We start from the raw sequence: 19,132 nt of genomic DNA, 5'->3' as shown, positions 1-19,132 counted from the left end.
ATCACCAACAAAATGCAACAGCAAGAGATACAAAGAGAAATTCCATTCCAAACAAATGTTGAGAGTATAAAGTATTTGGGAATCCATCTACCAAAGAATAGTCAGGAATTATATGAAAAAAATTACAAAACACTTGCCAAAAAAATAAAGTCAGATTTAAATAATTGGAAAGACATTCAGTGCTCTTGGATAGGCAGAGCGAATATAATAAAGATGACAATACTCCCCAAACTAATCTATTTATTTAGTGCTATACCAATCAGACTCCCAAGAAACTATTTTAATGACCTAGAAAAAATAACAACAAAATTCATATGGAAGAATAAAAGGTCGAGAATTGCAAGGGAACTAATGAAAAAAAAGTCAGAGAAAGGTGGTCTAAGTGTACCTGATCTAAAGCTATATTATATAGCAGCAGTCACCAAAACCATTTGGTACTGGCTAAGAAATAGAACGGTAGATCAGTGGAACAGATTAGATACAAAGGACAAAAAAGGGTACATCTATAGCAATCTAATCCTTGACAAACCCAAAGATACCAACATTAGGGACAAAAATTCATTATTTGGAAAAAACTGTTGGGAAAACTGGAAATTAATATGGCAGAAATTAGATATGGATCCACACTTAACACCATATACCAAGATAAGATCAAAATGGGTCCATGATTTAGGCATAAAGAATGAGATAATAAATAGATTAGAGGAACAGAGAATAGTCTACCTCTCAGACCTGTGGAGTAGGAAGGAATTTATGACCAGAGGAGAACTAGAGATCATTATTGATCACAAAATAGATTTTGATTACATCAAACTAAAAAGTTTCTGTACAAATAATACTAATGCAAACAAGATTAGAAGGGAAGTAACAAATTGGGAAAATATTTTTAAAAGTAAAGGTTCTGACAAAGATCTCATTTCCAAAATATATAGAGAACTGACCCTGATTTATAGGAAACCAAACCATTCTCCAATTGATAAGTGGTCAAGGGATATGAACAGACAATTCTCAGATGATGAAATTGAAACTATTTACACTCATATGAAAGAGTGTTCCAAATCACTGCTGATCAGAGAAATGCAAATTAAGACAACTCTGAGATACCACTACACACCTGTCAGATTGGCTAAGATGACAGGAACAAATAATGATGAATGTTGGAGGGGATGTGGGAAAACTGGAACACTGATGCATTGTTGGTGGAGTTGTGAAAGAATCCAGCCATTCTGGAGAGCAATTTGGAATTATGCCCAAAGAGTTATCAAACTGTGTATACCTTTTGATTCAGCAGTGTTTCTATTGGACTTATATCCCAAAGAGATCCTAAAGGAGCAAAAGGGACCTACATGTGCAAAAATATTTGTAGCAGCTCTTTTTGTAGTGTCAAGAAATTGAAAACTGAGTGGATGCCCATCAGTTGGAGAATGTTTGGGTAAATTGTGGTATATGAAGGTTATGGAATATTATTTCTCTGTAAGAAATGACCAGCAGGAGGAATACAGAGAGGCTTGGAGAGACTTACATGAACTGTTGCTGAGTGAAATGAGTAGAACCAGAAGATCACTATACACTTCAACAACAATACTGTATGAGGATGTATTCTGATGGAAGTGGAAATCTTCAACATAGAGAAGATCCAACTCACTTCCAGTTGATCAATGATGGACAGAAATAACTGCACCCAGAGAAGGAACACTGTGAAGTGAATGTAAATTGTTAGCACTACTGTATATCTACCCAGGTTACTTATACCTTCAGAAGCTAATAATTAATGTGCAACAAGAAAATGGTATTTACACACATATATTGTATCTAGGTTATATTGTAACACATGTAAAATGTATGGGATTACCTGTCATCGGGGGGAGGGAGTGGAGGGAGGGAGGGGATAATTTGGAAAAATGAATAAAAAAAAATTGTTCCTGTACTATGTCTAATAAGGTCTGAATTTTATCGCTATCTAAAGGCCACTATTCTATGCACACTGATGTATCAGTTTTCCATTAGATAGGAACAGGTGAAAGTGGTGGCAGTACTTCAACAGCAGTCCTGCCTAAAAAACCGAAGCATTCATTTTTAACCCTTTTTGTTGTACAATGTCTCTTCCTCACAGATTGATGGGGATTTTTTCAACTATAAAAGGAGTAAAAACTCCTGTTTTACCTTCAAATATCTATTTTAAAGGGGTAGCACTAACTTCAGCTGCTATTGATCTCCTGCCCCAGACATGTAGGTGTCTGCCTTAGTCTTTGGCCAGTGACTGGGCCAGTTGGCACCTCTAATGACTGTGTGATCTGTATCTGTGTCTACCAGTCCTTCTATTGGTATGCCATTTATATAGATGGTGAGCATAGGTCGGTCAGCTGTCATAGCTGCTGTCCAGTATATTCCTGGGTTTTGCTGCTTGGAGTCAGAACATGGGTGACTGTCACCAGATTGCTTATTAGGGGTCTGTATCAATAAACCCGATGCTACTATTTCCCCTGGTTGATAAGTCACACATTGTCTATCTGTGTTAATGACTGCGATATTATCTACACATTCCCCAGTTTCCCACATCAGCGTATGAATGAACACTGTTTTGTAAGTACTCTCAGGAGTACTTTATCCTCCCTAATTGTAATCCCTTTCTCCCATCAGATGGCTTCCTGGCTGATTGGTCATGTCTGGGTATTGGACTTGTGGGCATTCTCTGGGTGTGGCATCGGCTGCCATCATGACCCAAGTGTTTTTTGCCTGGGGCCCTGGAGCTGGGCCCCTCATCCCGTTTCCCTCAATCACTTTTCAGTCTGATGCCCAATGGAGTCCTCTGTTGCATTTTGGACATGGGGTTTTGGGTCTTGTTCTCCCACCCTGTTTTCTCACTCTGTCTCTATGCCAATATTTAGCTTTCAAATGGCCTACTTTACCACATAGAAAGCATTGATGAATCTCTCTGGAAGTCCCTTGCCAAAAGGGACCCTGCCTTCCTATGTTGGGATCTTGGGAAGTCTGCACCATAGCCTGGCTATAAAAGTTATTTATGCCCACTGTGGCACAGCGTCTTATGAACTCCTCTAAAGGAGCATCCCTATGTAGTCCTAGTATAATCCCTCTACAAACCTCATTGGCATTTTCTCTAGCAAGTTGCCTTGCCAAAGTGTCTGTTACTATATTTTCACCATTAGTCCATATGACAGCTGTCTGCAAATGTGCCACAAAATCAGCAAAGGGTTCATTTGGTCCTTGTACAATTTTTGTGAAGGTCTCACCCTTGTCGTTTTTACTGGGGAGAGAAGCCCATGCTTTGATAGCAGCAGCAGCAGCAGCAATTTGCTCAAATGCTGTTATGGAGTAATTAATCTGTACTGAAGCTTCTGCATAAGAACCTACACTTGTTAGTAGGTCACAGGTGATTGAAGTATTAACTTCACTTTGATTTTTTTGGGGGGCTTGAATCCTACAGAGCTCACTATATTCAGAAAGCCATAACAAGTTTTGTCCAGGTTCTAAGCACCCCTTTGCAATGTCTTTCCAGTCACTAGGGGTTAAGACTTCATAAGCCAAATTCTGTAATAACATCTTAACATAAGCTGATGTAGCCCCATAGAGGGTGCAAGCTTTTTTCATGTCTTTAAGGATTGTCCATATCAAAAGGAGTGTATCTTCTACTTTCTTGGCCTGCAGAATTATATTGTTGAATCACGGGAAAAATTTGAAGTTTGAAATCATTATCTATTTCTTTTCTATTTTCATCTCTTTCAAAAATCCCTTTTTTGTAATCTAGTTATAGGAGTTGGTGATTACTGGGGGGGGGATGCTTTTGATATCATCACCCCTCCCACTACTCCTCCTCCCCCCTCCATCCCTGAAGGTGGAGTTGATGTGGGCCTGTCAATAATCTGCTCTCTAGGCAGGGTTGAAGCTTCTTCAAGAGAATCAGAGTCATCACACCCTAATTCCTTATTTGAATCCCCTTGCCCTTGGGCGATATCTTTATCTTTCTTCTTTTCCTCACACTTCCTCCTCTGTTCATTTTTAAAACTTTTCCTTCTCCTACAACTTGCTCAATAGTTTAACTCTAACTGAACTATGTTGATATATAAAATACCTCTGGGGAAATTGAACAAGGCCCATTTTTTGTGTAAAATTCTTTCAGTTGAAGTCCCACTAGCTTTCAGTTATCTATTTTTAGTTTTTCTTCCTCTAAGAACCAAGGGGATGCATTTTAATGTGCCCAAGAGTTTATCAATTTGTAGCCAGGTTACAAGTAAGCTATTCTCTTCAATTATCTTAATTATACTCTCTATAGCACCACTCCTGGGTGGGGCTGGAGCTGAGGCTGGGGCTGGGGCTGGGTCAGCTGAGGTCAAGGGAATGTTTATAGTTAACATCTGCCCCATTTCAGCTATAAGAGATTGCTGGTTTAGCCCTCTACAAGGCAAATTCCTTATTTGTCTATTAGAATACTCATCTAATCTGTTCATCGGAGGGTTTCAGTGGAGATAGGGTACCTGGCCCACGTTGGACGCCAAATACTGGAACTCTGTCTTCCCAGAAATCAGCCGGAGTCAGGATCACCAAATGTCTTTATTCTTGGCCTTTTATGGTCAAGGTCAGTGGATTAGATCTAGCAATCTCCACATCACCTTCCTCTCTCAACCACTATGAGAGAATGCCTCAATTTCCTCCTCCTACTCCCCCACACACGTCACTTGCCCCTCTTTGTCCCACCGATCAAGTCAGCACAGAACAGCTGGGGAGGGTCAACCTTCAAACAAGTTAATAGAGAGCCGTCCAATTGGCAATTAGTCTCACGTGCTCCATTATCCAAGTGCATTTGCTCAGTTCTAGCCCTTTACATTTCTGTTTTGCTTTGATACAACTTTTTCCTTCATTTCATGTCTTCTTTTGCTATATAAATGACTGGAAAGTTTTCTTAACTTATTTCTTTAAGGAACACACCTCTAATTTCAAGATGTCTACCATCCCCAGCCTACCCAAAGTTAGTGGGATTATACATATATATATATATATATATATATATATATATATATATATATATATATATATATATATATATATATATATATGCTATAGTCTATCATACTATGCCACCCCATCTATTTATGTAATTTATTCAGGCAGTTTGATCACCTAAGTGAAGTATTGATTCAATGAGCAGTATCACTAATATCTAACTGGAAATAAGTTTCAGGGCACAATGATTTTCCCAGTACATTAACTTACCTGGCATTCCTTTATTTTCTTTTCAGCCTTCTGCTCCATGACATGAATGATCAGGATTTGAAAGAGTTGTTATCTCGTTATTATCTTCTTTTTAAATGGAGTACAGGTAGAAACAATCTAGGAAAAGTCACTAACCTGTTATTCTTTTATATTTAATGTTCTCTGAACTGTTGCACAAGTGGACGAAGTGACAGCTTTTTGTAATTGAATGAAAATAGTGGGATTAAAGCTTATCTTTTGCAAGGTTACTGAAAGCATCTTTGAGACAATTCCAGTAAAAAAAAAGATAAGGGATATTGTTGTTATCTTCATTGTTTTTGTTTTGAGCCTTTCTCTACTGACACAGGAACGTGCCTCAGAAGTCAAAGGATACCTGAAGTTACTGTTTTGAGACAGTAAGGTATTGTAGTATCCTAGAGATTTAAAAAACAACAACAATATATTACCCAGGTCTCCATCAGAGGCTTAAAATTATCAGTGGATTACATATTAGGCAAGTAAGATCAAGATAGTGGGAACTAAAATGTATAAAGAGACTTAATCTCTTCACTCCACTTTTATACTTTCTCTTCCATTTTCTATAAAATCTGCTTTAATGAAATAGTTTGATATCAGTCATTTATGTTTCCATGTTAATTTGACAGGATGATTCCTGGAAGAAGTATATTTAGTCATTTAGTTTTATTTCCATTATCAAATGAAAGGCTTAGCCATTAATGAGCCGGGGCAGAATCTTTCTGACTTCCTGATTCATACTGCTAGGCAACTACCTAGTTTGCTTATACCCAAATTTATCCTTGAATGGTGACAATTCTTTAACCCACTTTTCTTGTGTAAAGAAATTGATGACTTGACAGAAAAGGGCTTTAAAACAAATGGGAATGATTGGACAGAGGTGAGAGAACAGGAGTAGGACGTGGTGGTTAATTTTATTTAGTTAATATATAAGAAAATCTATCCCACAATCTAGTTTGACCCCAAGGAGTATTATGAGTCTCCTGAAAGATTCTTTTCCAATTCATTCTTGAATAAGCTCCATACATTTTGCTTTGGGCTATATAAGGTATATGCGTTTCTAAATTTATTTCTCAATTTATGTCAGTCTTTAAAAAAAAAAAAAAATCAAATCTGTGAAATACAGACCTGGGTTGAGGAGGAAACATCTAAAGCTGCTATTAAATAGGATCTTGTATCTCTGAACATAAGCTCAATGTCATTGAGGGTACTGGGAGAACTTAGAGCTATTTTCACTTTAACAGCAAGTCCTAGTAAATGTTCCAAAAGCTGACACTATGATTTCATTGACTCCAGGGGAATAACGATCTACCTATAATAACTCACATTTGTGTAATGGTTATAAAGTACTTTGCATACATTATCTTATTTGATCCTTAAAACAGGCTGGTTCAGTAGGCAGTGCAGGTAACAGTCCCCATTTTATAGATGGGACTCAGAAAAATGAAGTAATTAGTTCAAGGTCACGTAGCCAATAATTGGATCCTGATGCATTGTCTACTCTACCACAATCTTTTACTTTCCCATTTTCTTTTCTCTTTCTCAAAATGACTTGAAGTGATTATGCCATATTTTTCTTTCTACTATTGACACGTAAAAAAAAAAAAATCATGTCATGTGATGAAGCTCATTAGAAAAGAAGTTGATTGGGCCAGAACAGGGCTTCTTAATTTGACTTAATTTATCTAGACCATTATACAGTTCAGTGAAGTATATAAATCTCTTTTCAGAATAAAGTTTTTACATAATTGAAGAAATAATAAATTTCACTTAGAAATCAATGAAAATAAAGATTTATTTCCCCTCCCCTTATAAGAGATAAATGGAGGGGAATTCATATCCATGAAATCTATCCATGGATTCATTGGATATCCTTCAATCCTAGTTTAAGAATCTGTGAAGCCTCAAATCTGTCAGTGAATTCTATACCAATTCTGTAAGGACTTCCCATAGCAGAATGGGCAAATGAGAACAAATTATTCCAAAGATGGCTAAGCAAATGCTGAGGAATGCTTAGAAATTAGTATTAAATCAAAGGTGCTAAGGTCATCCACTGCATCTTGGGCCATTTCCAGTCATCTTGACTTTTATCCTGCTAGTGACTTTGATGACTCAGGAAGAGGAATAAGGCTAATAACTTTGTGCAATTCTGCCTCCCTTGAACCCAATTTACACACATGTTAAGACTTCATGTGTGATATTGTTGGTCCTCTTTGAAAATGAAGAATGAATAACAAGAATCCCTAGGGTAGAGAAATGTCTGCTCCCTCCATGACTTATTGGGGAAAATGAAGTGTTCCTTGAAAAAAAATGAATTAAATGATTCGAGAGAAAAAATGAAATGAATGGAGAGAAATTGAAAAAGTTATTAAGACACTGGGAAATAGAAACATGGAACATAGAAATGAAAGAGATATAAAATCAATGAATCCTCAAATGAATGAATGAAAAAAAAAAAGCATTGATTAAGCATTTTTTAGGTGCCACACACGGAGATAGTGCTAAGCATACAAATACAAAAGGAATAGACTCTTTGACCCCAAGGAGTTTATATTATTAAAAAAAGGAATGAAGTATTTAGAGGGATGGTGGCAGCTTGTGAAATTACAGATGGAGGGAGGAATTTGTCACTAAAAAAAGAACTAGAGATCATTATTGATCACAAAAATAGAAAATTTTTATTATATTAAGAAGATTTTGTACAAACAAAACTAGTTCAGACAAGATTAGAAGGGAAGCAATAAACTGGGAAAACATTTTTATATCCAAACAATCTGATAAAGTCCTCATATCTAAAATATAGAGAGAATTGACTCAAATTTATAAGAAATCAAGCCATTCTCCAGTTGATAAATGGCCAAAGGATATGAACAGAACATTTTCAGATGAAGAAATTGAAACTATTTCTAGTCATATGAAAATTGATGCTCCAAATCATTATTGATCAGAGAAATTCAAATTAAGATAGCTTTAAGAAATCACTACACACCTCTTAGACTGGCTAAAATGATAGGAAAAGATAATGATGAGTGTTGGAGGGGAGCTGGCAAAACTGGGTCACTGATACATTGTTGGTGGAACTGTGAATACATCCAGTCATTCTGGAGAGCAATTTGGAACTATACCCAAAAAGTTATCAAACTGTGCATACCCTTTGATCCGGCAGTGCTACTACTGGGTTTATATCCCAAAGAGATCTTAAAGAAGGGAAAGGGACCTAGATGTGCAAAAATGTTTGTAACTGCCCTTTTTGTAGTGGCTAGAAAGTGAAAATTGAATTGATGCCCATCAATTGGAGAATAGCTGAATAAATTATGGTGTTATGGAACATTATTGTTTTGTAAGAAATGACCAGCAGGATGATTTTAGAGAGGCTTGGAAAGACTTACATGAATTGATGCTAAGTGAAATGAGCAGAACCAAGAGATCATTATACATGGCAACAACAAGATTATATGATGATCAGCTCTGATGGATGTGGCTCTCCTCAATAATGAGACGATTCAAACCCTTTCCAGTTGTTCAGTAATGTACTAAATCGGCTACACCCAGAGAGAGAACTATGGGAAATGAGTCTGGACCATCCCATAGCATTTCCACTTTCTCTTGTTGTTCGCTTGCATTTTTTGTTTTCCTTCTCATGTTTTTTTCCTCTTTCTTTCTAGATCCAATTTTTCTTGTGCAACAAGATAATTGTATAAATATGTATATATATATATTGGATTTAACATATACTTTAACATATTTAACAAAAATTGGACCACCTGCCATCTAGGGAGAGAGTGGAGAGGAGGAGGAGCAAAGTTGGAACAGAAAGTTTTGCAAGTGTCAATGTTGAAAAATTATCCATACATATGTTTTGTAAATAAAAAAGTAAATATTAAAAATAATAAAAGGGAAAAAAGAAAACTATATTGGAATATCTGTAGAAGTAATGAGTTTATTATCACCATAGGCATCCAAGACTATTATGATTATGTTATTGAAGACATTGGAGATTTCAAATATACATTGGACTATATAACTTCATAGGTCCCTTTTAATTCTGAGATTCTATAATTCCATGAAATTTGGATTACTAATTTTACCAGTAAAAATTTGAAAAGTATAAATTCTAGCAAAATGAGGAAATGTTAACATGGGAAAACTTTGTGACATATTATTATATCAATTGGAAGTCAAGAGACCAGGATCTTTATTACTAAAAAGTTAGGTGAACTTGGACAAGATATAAGTTCTCAGATACAGGAGTTTTTAACCTTATTTCTAAGGTTTTTTGTATTGGAAATATTTCCATATTTTAAAAAAAATATTTTGACCTTTCTTCTCCCAAGATAATGTTGAAGGTGAAGAATGAGATTGTCTACCACAAGAGAGAAGCTAAATCTAAGACCTTGAAGACCAAGAAGGAAATATTGAAAGATGTCCATAGCCACAGAAGGAAAAAAGGTCTAAATATCCCCCATCTTCTGGAAAGTCAACATTAAATTTCCCTTTACCACTGAATCTGCTATGAAGAAGATTGAGAAAAGCATTCTAGTTTTCATTGTGAATGTCAAAGTCAATAAGCCTCAGATCAAGTGGGCAGTAAAGCAATTGTATATCATCAATATGGTCAAGATCAACACACGAATCTGGCCTGATAGAGATAGGTCTGTCTTGCTCCATACCATGATGCCAATAAAATTGGAATCATCTAATTGTGCCCAGCTTTCCCACTCTACCTGTAATAAAAACTTTTCCAGAAAAAATTTTTGATAACTACATTTGAACAGTTAGTTTTATATGCTATCATAGTTTATTTTATGCATCTAAAATATTATCTTGAGAAGAGACCCTAAAATTTAATTATGCATTTAATTTAAAATTTAATTTAATTTAAAAGGCATCTATGACATGTGTCACACATACAAATAAACAAAACATGAAGAATCTCTAACAAAGGAATAGTTTAACTAAACTGAAGATCTGTAAATCTAAAGATGAGTAGTTTGGACTATGTGATCTTGCTTCTCTCAAACTCTCTGTCTCTGTTTCTATTTGTCTCTCATAACCCTAGGAAATAGGAACTATTCTTAATCCATAGAGGGAATGAGAAAAATGAAGCTGAGGGACTTGCCCAGAGACATACAACTGGTAAGTATTGAGATACAGCTTGAATTAAAATCTTTTGTTGTTTGCTGTATATAAGACCAATTTGTATTTGCCATGCCTTTTAGTTGCCTGAAGTGCACTATTGGATGTCCTTTCCAAGCAATGAGGGATTCAATCTGGTCATGGAAGATCAGACACTTGGCTTCTCATATTTTCTCTTTGATGTTGTCTGTCTGAATTCTAAGCAGTAAAAAATGTGACTATGGACACATGTATAAATACCTAGGGGGACATAGGCATACCACATTGGTTTTTGATTGTCTTTGTCAAGGGTTGAACAATTTCTGAACACATATAAATACAATATCACACCCACAAATACATAGAAGGCAATCAAAACAAAACCTCAAATTACCAAAGCTGAGCCACTGAAAGCTTCCCAGAATCTTATCTAGTAATTCACTCACACACTTTCACAAAAGATGTACTGATCTGATAATTGTGTACCAGCCCTATGGCTGTTAATCTATTTTGATACATGCAAGCATGAGGGAGAAGGGAAGTGTTTTGAAAATGTGGACAAAGATCTTATCTCCTATTAAGGCCATTATTACTGGCTCCATGACTCATGGGAATCATTGCCCGGACCTTTAGTTTATCTAAAACCACAAGCCATCTTCCTGCTCAGTCTAATGCCCAGCACTTTTCTAAATACACTTGAGCCTAAGGTAGCCCAAATACAGACACATAAGGAAAGCTGCCCAGACTAGCAGACTCCACAGCGTCAGATCCTTCTGCCACAGGAAGGTCTTTGCCCACCTAACTCCCTCTCAGTTCTTTAGCTTTAGGTCAATTTAGGACTATCAGGATAACCTCTGTTCCAAAGACCATTGGTATGTGACTCTCTCCTCATTTGACAGAGATGAATACTCTGCCCTGGATGAGTAGCAGGACAGAGTTGTTGAAAGTGAGAGAACATTAGCCTTCTTGAGTTTTTTCCAAGATTCAAGTTACTTCAAGTACTTCTAATTTCAGTTTCTAGAGGGTAGAGAGATAATTGGAAGAAAGGTTTCTAGGAAGACATGAAAGGAACTGTTCTTGTCCCTAATGTGCTACATTAGAGAATATAGAGTGTTTCCCCTTGAGTGAGATTTAGAACTCTCTTTCAGTTGAGTTAGGTTATCTTACTACCACTGAGAGGTTTATTTTGGTTTTGTTTTTTCATTCTGAATTCTCTAGTATATATCCTCCTATGGATACCTTCTCTGATTTCTCTTTTGTCATGATTTAGATAAATGGGTTTCTTAATTATATACTATACATGTTCATTGTGAACCTGGTATTTGATGGGAAGCAAGTCAAGCCTTGGATTTTGGGGTCAACTTATGGTAAGTTCCCTTTCTCACATCATAATAAGTAATCAGAAATTAACATGAAGCTGATCATATCCAATAAACTAACAAAATTTAAGGGAGAACATAGATACAATGCTATTCCAATACTCTGTTTTGGGAGAGCAAATTGATCTCTGGTCCCAAATTCCTACTCTTTCACCTGCTAGAAATTAAAATCTCTTTCAGGGAAAGGTGGGGAGGGTAGTTAGAGATGCCTTTTCTTCCCCTGTTTGAGCCACACTCCTTCCCCATGCTATAAATGAGAAATAGTTTTCTCACCACACATGGGCCCTTGTGTTTCACAAATGGAATCTTACCATAAAGTGAGATATACTGCTTAAACAATTTTCAGTCTACAGATAGCTCCAGAATGAGAGATTGATGCCATCAGTGCAGGCTTGTTGGATATAATTATCTTTCTGCCATAACTAATCTGTTTTGATTCTCTGATTATGCTCACACACTGAAAAAAGAAGTGAATTTTCTTTTTTTTCCTTTACAACAGGAATTAATTTTTTTTCTAAAAGGTAACAAAGCTTACCCCCCTCCCCAACTTATTGACTTCTACCTCTCTTGAAATTATTTAATTGATACCCAAGGCCATGAGAAGTTTTATTCATACAAAATAGGGCCCCCTAAAACTGTAAATATTTGAAGATCACCAGGACCTATTTCATTTTTATTTATAGCTTTTTATTGACAAAACATATGCATGGGTAATTTTTCAACATTGGCCCTTGAAAAAACTTCTGTTCCAACTTTTCCCCTCTTCCCCTCCACCCCCTCCCCTAGATGGCAGAGAGTCCCATACATGTTAAATATGTTAAAGTATATGTTAAATACAATATTGTATACATATTTATACAGTTGTCTTGCTACACAAGAAAAATCAGAATTAGAAAGAAGGTAAAAATAACCTGGGAAGAAAAACAAAATGCAAGCAAACAATAACAGAAAGAGTGTAAATGCTATGTTGTGGTCCCCACTCATTTCCCAGTGTTCTTTCACTGGGTATAGCTGATTCTGTTCATTATGATTGATTGGAACTGATTTGGATCCTCTCATTGTTGAAGAGAGCCACGTCCATCAGAATATATCCTCATATGGTATTATTGTTGAAGTGTATAATGATCTCCTGTTTCTGTTCATTTCACTCAGCATCAGTTCATGTAAGTCTCTCTAGGTCTTTCTGAAATCATCCTGCTCATCATTTCTTACAGAACAACAATATTCCATAACATTCATATTCCACAATTTATTCAGCCATTCTCCAATTGATGGGCATTCATTTAATTTCCAGTTTCTGGCCACTTCAAAGAGGGCTGCCACAAACATTTTTGCACATGTGGGTCCCTTTCCTTTCTTTAAGATCTCTTTGGGATATAAGTCAAGTAGTAACACTTCTGGATCAAAGGATACTCACAGTTTGACAACCTTTTGAGCATAGTTCTAAGTTGTTCTCCAGAGTGGTTGGATCCATTCACGACTCCACCAATAATGGATCAGTGTCCCAGTTTCCCCACATCACCTCCAACATTCATCACTATCTTTTCCTGTCATCTTAGCCAATTTGAGAGTGTGTACTAGTATCTCAGAGTTGTCTTACTTTTCATTTCTCTGATCAATAATGATTTGGAGCATACTTTCGATTTCATCATCTGAAAATTGTTCATATCCTTTGACTATTTATCAATTGGAGAATGGCTTGGATTCTTATAAATTTATCAATTCTCTACATATTTTGAAAATGAGACCTTTATCAGAACATTTAATTGTAAAGATGTTTTCCCAGTTATTTCTTCACTTCTAATCTTGTCTGTATTAGTTTTGTTTGTACAAAAGCTTTTCAACTTCATATAATTAATTAATATAATATAATTTTCTGTTTTATGATCAATAATGATCTCTAGTTCTTCTTTGGTCACAAATTCCTTCTTCCTTCACAGGTTTGAGAGATAAACTATCCTATGTTGGTTTTATGAATTTTGTTATTTTTTTCATAGAACCAACTCTTAGTTTTATTTAATAATTCAATAGTTTTTTTTTTTTACTTTCAATTTTATTAATCTCTCCTTTTATTTTTGGAATTTATAGCTTAGTTTTTGATAGGGAGTTTTAAATTTTCTCTTTTTCTAGCTTTTTTAGTTGCAAGCCCAATTTATTGACCTTCTTTTTCTCTATTTTATGCTGGTAAGCATCTAGAGATATAAATTTTCCCCTTATTACTGCTTTGGCTACATCCCACACATTTTGGTATGAGGTCTCATTATTGTCATTTTCTTGGGTGAAGGTATTGATTATGTCTATGATTTGCTATTTCACAATTCATTCTTTATGATGAGATTATTTAGTTTCCAATTTCTTTTTGGTCTATTTTTCCCTGGCTCTTTATTGAATATAGTTTTATTGCATTGTGATCTCAAAAGGATGCATTTACTTTATCTTTCTGCATTTGATTTTGAGGTCTTTATGTCCTAATATATGGTCAATTTTTGTATGGTTCCATGAACTGCTGAGAAGAAAGTGTACTCCTTTCCGTCTCCATTTAGTTTTCTCCAAAGATCTAGCATACCAAACTTTTCCAGTATTCTATTTACCTCTTTGACTTCTTTCTTATTTATTTTGTAATTTTATTTATCTAGTTTTGAGAGTGCAAGGTTGAGATCTCCCACTATTATAGTTCTGCTGTCTTGCAGATCTCTTAACTTCTCCTTTAGGAATTTAAATGCTGTACCACTTGGTGCATATATGTTTAGTATTGATATAGCTTCATTATCTGTGCTACCTTTTATCAAGATATAGTGCCCTTCCTTATATCTTTTAATTAGATCAATTTTTGCTTTTGCTTGATCTGAGATCAGGATGGCTACTCCTGCTTTTTTGACTTCACCTGAAGCATAGTAGATTCTGCTCCAACCTTTTACTTTTACTCTGTATGTATTGGCCTGTGCCAAGTGTGTTTCCTGTAAACAACATATTGTCGGATTCTGGCTTTTAATCTTTAATGGGGGAGTTAACCCCATTCATATTTATGGTTAAGATTACTAATTCTGTATTTCCTGCCATCTTGTTAACTCCAGATTATGCTTTTCTCTTTCTTTTTCCCTTTACCCTCTCCCTAGTATTAAACTTATGAGCACCACTTGACTCATGCAGGCCGCCCTCTTTAGAATCCCTCCTTTAGTGTCCCTCCCCTTTTCTTAAACTTTTTCCTTTCAATTTCTGTATTCCCTTCTATTTATCTTACCCCTTCTGTTTTCACTTTTCCCCTCCCAATTCTTAGTGAAGTAGAAGTTTCTCTGCAAGCTATGTGTAATATTTTTTATTTGAGCCAATTCTGATGAGAGTAAGATTCACACTATGATCATCCCTCTCCCTAAATTTCCCTCAGATATAATAGGTTTCTTGCCTCTTTGTGAGATGTAATTTCCCTCTTTTTACCTCCACTTTCCCTTTTTCTGGTACAATTTTCTTTTCACCTCTAAATCCTTTTTTATAACAGTAAACCAAATTATACATATACACTTTATGTATACCCATAACAAATACATTTTTTTGAGAATTCTTACTTTTTTATGCTTCTCTTGAGTTCTATATTTGGAGGCCAAACTTTTTATTTAGCTCTGTTTTTTGTTTTGTTTTGGTTTTTGTCAGCAATATATGGAATTCACCTATTTCATTGAATGTCCATCTTCCCTGGAAGAAAATGCTAAGTTTTGCAGAGTAATTTATTCTTGGCTGCATACCAAGTTCCTTTGCCTTTTGGAATATCAGATTCCAGACCTTCAATCCTTTAATGTGGAAGCTGCTAGATTCTGAGTGATTTTTATTGTGGCTCCTTGGTATTTGAATTGTTTTTTTTTTTTTCTGACTGCTTGTAGTATTTTTTCCTAGGAGTTGTTTTCTTTTCTCAGTTTATCAAATCTATCTTTTAATGAGTTATGTTTTTTCCATTTCATTATGTTTATTTTGTGTTGTCTTTTCCAGACTCTCTTTCAAGGCTTTTATTTCCTTTCCCCATTTTTTTCCTAGCTCTCTTTTAAGATCCTTTCTAAGTTCTTCTAGGAGAGCCTTGTGTGATGGGAACCAGGTTATTTCACCCCTTGGAGCTTCATCTGGAGACAATCTGCCTTTAGTCTCCTGAGAATTTGAAATCTGTTCTTCTATTTCACCATAAAAGCTGTCAATTGTTAGAGTCCTCTTCACTTTTTTTACTTAAGTTTTTTTTTTTTTTAATTAAGTTAAGTTAAGGTCTGCCTTTAGGGTGGGAGAGCTTTTCCAAGCCTCCACAGCTGCACTGGGTCAGTACTGATTCACTGCTGGTGCTGTCTCTGCCACATAGAGTAGTTAACAATGCCCTGGGCCTCTGTGCTGTCTGCCCTGGTGTTTTTGGTCAGTCTGTTCAAGCACTCTTGAGACTGAACTGCTCCTGGACTCTGAGCTCTCTATGCAGGGGTTTGTGGTCAGCTGTTTGTGCTTTCTGCTTCTCTCCTGTTCCTGATTGAAACAGATCTTTTCTGGTCATTTTCCTCCTATAAATTCTCTGCCCTGGGACTTTGAGCTATCTGTGCTAGCATTTGTACTGGCTGTCCTGGCTACTTCCCTCCCATTTCCAATTGAAATATTTTTTTGGCGATCTTTGAAATTATCTTCTGCTGATAATTTGTTGCACTCCCAATATTTGTGGGTTCTTCTCATCCTGAGCTAATTAAGAGGCTGGATTTCATAGTTATTGTGAGGGTTGTAAAGAAGGTCAGAGAGAAATGTGTGTCTCTGCTATCTGGCTCCACTCCTGGAATGACCTATTTCTTTAAAGAAATGAGGAGTGAGTGGCGGGAAATAGAAGATTAGGGATGCTGTAGCCTTATTGAATACCTTTTCTATTTTAGGGCAAAGCAAATCTCCTATTAAATGTTCAATGTGCCTCATTTCAGCCCAGAATCAAACCTGAAGGAATAGGTTGCTGATTGCATTACTGCTCTTCACACAGAACAACTTTGTTATGGTAGCCAAAAAGCCAATACTTGCAAGAAAGGGAAAAGATAGGATTGGGTTAGAATGCCAAAGAATGTCCTCCAAGGTTTGACATTTTCAAAAGCTAATCTAGTTAACATTTACATAGTATATGCTGTATACCAAGTGCTGTGCTAAGCACAATTTTTAAAAAATAAATATCTCATTTGATCCTCACAACCACCCAGTGAGGTAGCTGCTATTGTTAACTGCATTTTATAGATGAGGAAACTGAAGTAAACAAGATTAAGTAGATTGTCCAAGGTTGTACTGCTGGAGAGGGTCTGAACTTTGGTTTCAGAGATTATATGCTTAAAGCTCTTATCTACTCTGCTCCACAGAAATATTCTTACTAGTTTTATTTTTTGCCATTTAGAAATACAGAATCACAGGATTTTTCCAAATTATTTTGTCTCAAGGAAAACAAGGAGAAATTGGAGGAGGGAATACCAACACAATGGAGTTGTTTGCCCCAAATGTATCTTTAACTATTAAAACAAAATCTACTAAAGAGTCTCCCTACTAAACCTCATCTTAGTGCAAGACATTAACTGGAAAGCTTGCATCTTTAAACATTACTAACCAGTTCTGTTGCTATAATTCGAACTGTTTACAGGACTTTCAGGGCTCAGACAAATCTGTTTGATGTGTTGATGTGTTGCAAAGAGTTCTAAACTCTGAATCAGGAGAGCTAAGCAAGACTGGGACCATTGGGTACTGGTGAGGCAGATAACCATGCTTTTTGCTTTTGATTTGTGTGTGTGTGTGTGTGTGTGTGTGTGTGTGTGTGTGTGTGTGTGTGTGTGTAAGTATTTATATGGTACTTATAAATCTTAAAGTAGCTTAGATATAGGTTTCTCTTCTTTGAGATTTAGGATTGTATAAATATAATGCAGTCTCCAGAATTTCCCCCTTTCTTCTAGCAGCTTTTTCATTCTGCAAGTACTTCTATTTTTTGAATGGAGAATCCCTAGTTTACACCATCAGTTTATAAGTCACTCAAGCAAAGTGCACTCTATGAACTTTTCCACTCTCTCATCAGGAGCCTTGCCACCATGCATGTATCTTTCCCTTTTCCAATTTCTCTTTATGTATTGTCTTCTTTCATTAGAATGAAAGCTTCTTTGTTTATCCCGAACTTGGCACAGTGCTTGATATCTGTTTGTCTGTCTATCCATCTATCTTTCCATTTATCTATCTATCAAATTATCCATCATCATCTATTTATTACTCTATAATCTATTTATTATCTGTCTGTCTGCCTATCTATGACTGCCTTTCTATCATTTCCTCATCTGCTTAAATGATATATCAGGAAACAAAATAAGGTAGGAGTTTAGAACTGCTGCTGAGAAAGTAGTGAAGCATAGGAAACATTCTGGAAGGAAGGAAAATTTATTCTTTAAAAAGATTGCCTAAATTATTGGCTTACAATTAAAAACTGTTTATAAAAAGGAAGAAGACAGAATTTGCAAACTTTAAATGGTTACAGTTAAAGCTAATTTTTGACAAATGTCTCGAACAGATTTTTTAAGTGTTTGATCCATAGATCAAACCCTAGGAAAGGGAAGGAGTAACCATGCCTTCATGCCAAATTAACTTCGTTTTCATCTTTGAAAAAAGCAGTAGATCAGGAGAATGTTATAAACAGGATATATCTTCCTGTGAGCAAGGCATTTTACAACATGCTTGTGTGTATGATAGATGGAATAGATTAATTGATAATAAAAGTAAAATCATAAATGATTAAAATGATACCCTAAAGAATTTATTAATGGAATGACAAAATCTGGAGCCTGTTCTCTAATGGGATGCCATAAGGATCTGTCTCAACTAAGTTTTATTCAAAATTTTGTAACTGATTTGCAGGAAGACATAGGTTGAATATATAATAAATCTGCAACTAGCACAAAGTTGTGAAAAAATATATATGCAATTGGAAGGAACAAGTCTACTAAATAACACAATTAAGATTCACCTCCCCCCCCAAAAAAAAAAAAATCTCAGTGTGCTGATTTTTGCTCTGGTTTCAACTCCATAGAACAAAATACATTCTGAGATAATTTCAACACTTCTAATCTCAACAAGCTGTTTCTAATTCAAACCTTGATTGACAGCAATTTTCTCAGTCTCTTCTCTGGAGTGAAATTACAAAGTCCTAATGCCTTCCATTATAGAAGGCAAAACTAGGACTCAGCTCACTAATTTGTACCTAATTCTCTACTTGGTTTCACTTCCATAGAACCAAATACCCTCACACTGGATACTTCTGCCATCCTGCTTTACTGTCTCATTTTGATCTACTCCTTATCTCCCACTAAAATGTAAGTTCCTTGAGGGCAGATACCTTTTTTTTAAAAAATCAATTGCACCCCTAGCATTTATTA

The 19,132-nt window shown here is 35.8% G+C and overlaps 1 pseudogene; it reads left to right on the top strand.

Moving 5' to 3' along the window:
* The first annotated feature begins 11,659 nt into the window (after positions 1-11,659).
* LOC141552661 (RNA-binding protein 41-like) overlaps positions 11,660-19,132 on the top strand; it is a 31,177-nt pseudogene continuing 23,704 nt past the window's right edge.

Source organism: Sminthopsis crassicaudata, chromosome 2, assembly GCF_048593235.1.
Source record: "Sminthopsis crassicaudata isolate SCR6 chromosome 2, ASM4859323v1, whole genome shotgun sequence".
NCBI classification, from domain to species: Eukaryota; Metazoa; Chordata; class Mammalia; order Dasyuromorphia; family Dasyuridae; genus Sminthopsis; species Sminthopsis crassicaudata.
Note: the sequence above shows the minus strand (reverse complement) of the source record. Positions and strands in the feature narration are given on the sequence as shown.